Source organism: Apium graveolens, chromosome 5 (genome assembly GCF_009905375.1).
Source record: "Apium graveolens cultivar Ventura chromosome 5, ASM990537v1, whole genome shotgun sequence".
In the NCBI taxonomy this organism is placed as follows: domain Eukaryota; kingdom Viridiplantae; phylum Streptophyta; class Magnoliopsida; order Apiales; family Apiaceae; genus Apium; species Apium graveolens.
Genome location: NC_133651.1, coordinates 154,274,874 through 154,275,828, shown reverse-complemented (window position 1 = coordinate 154,275,828; position 955 = coordinate 154,274,874). Strand labels below are relative to the sequence as shown.

The following is a 955-nucleotide window of genomic DNA, read 5'->3' as shown; positions in this document are numbered from 1 at the left end:
CAGCGATAGCAGTTGCTGCGTCCAACTCCAGAATTCTTGTGACTTTTCTCTGAGTAAGCCTCTGGGAAGGATTCTGGTACTCATTAGCATCCATCATTTCAATAAGTTCATAAGCTTCATCGTAGCTTTTAGCCCACAAGGCTCCCCCGGATACTGCATCAAGCATGGGTCTAGAAGTAGCACCTAATTCATTGTAGAATTAGTTGATAATCATCCAATCAGGCATGCCATGGTGTGGGCACTTCCTTAGCATCTCTTTATATCAATCCCAAGCCTCACACAGAGATTCTCATGTTTATTGAGCAAACTGAGTAAGAGCATTCTTGATTGCAGCAGTCTTCGCCATAGAGAAGAATTTAGTGAGAAACTTTTACACAAGATCCTCCCAAGTGGTGATAGACCATACTGGTAGAGAGTATAACCAGCACTTAGCTTTGTCCCTTAGAGAGAAGAGAAGAGGCATAGCTTGATAGCATCTTCACTCACATCATTAAACTTGAAGGTCTCGCAGATCTTGATGAAATCCATGATGTGCATGTTGGGGTCTTCAGTAGGAGAACCCCCAAACTGAACTGAGTTCTGTATCATCTAAATCGTGCTTGACTTGATCTCAAAAGTGTTAGCCCTGATGGCTGGTCTGATGATGCTTGACTGAATGTCATTAATCTTAGGCTGAGAATAGTCCATCAAAGCCTTCGGATTTTCCGCTTGATCACCCATCTCTACTAAAGCTCGTTCTTCAACTTTCTTCTCTTCTTCTACCTTCTTTTCTTCCACAAAAACTTCCTTACGAACTATCACAAGTTCTTCCTCGGCTTTATCTAGTGTTCTCTTACGAGTACGCGAACGCGTATGCATACACCCTCACTAGAGTACCTGAAATAAAACAAGGAACAAATAAGTAACAATGTCCGAGTCAATGAACGTTAACGACCACTGATGGAAAGCACATAAA

General features: G+C 42.1%; 1 non-coding gene across 1 annotated transcript; it reads left to right on the top strand.

Annotated features, from left to right (window-relative positions):
- The first annotated feature begins 224 nt into the window (after positions 1-224).
- LOC141662766 (small nucleolar RNA R71) lies at positions 225-331 on the top strand. The gene has a single exon (XR_012550859.1). It is a non-coding gene; the product is annotated as a small nucleolar RNA R71 (small nucleolar RNA).
- Positions 332-955: the final 624 nt, after the last annotated feature.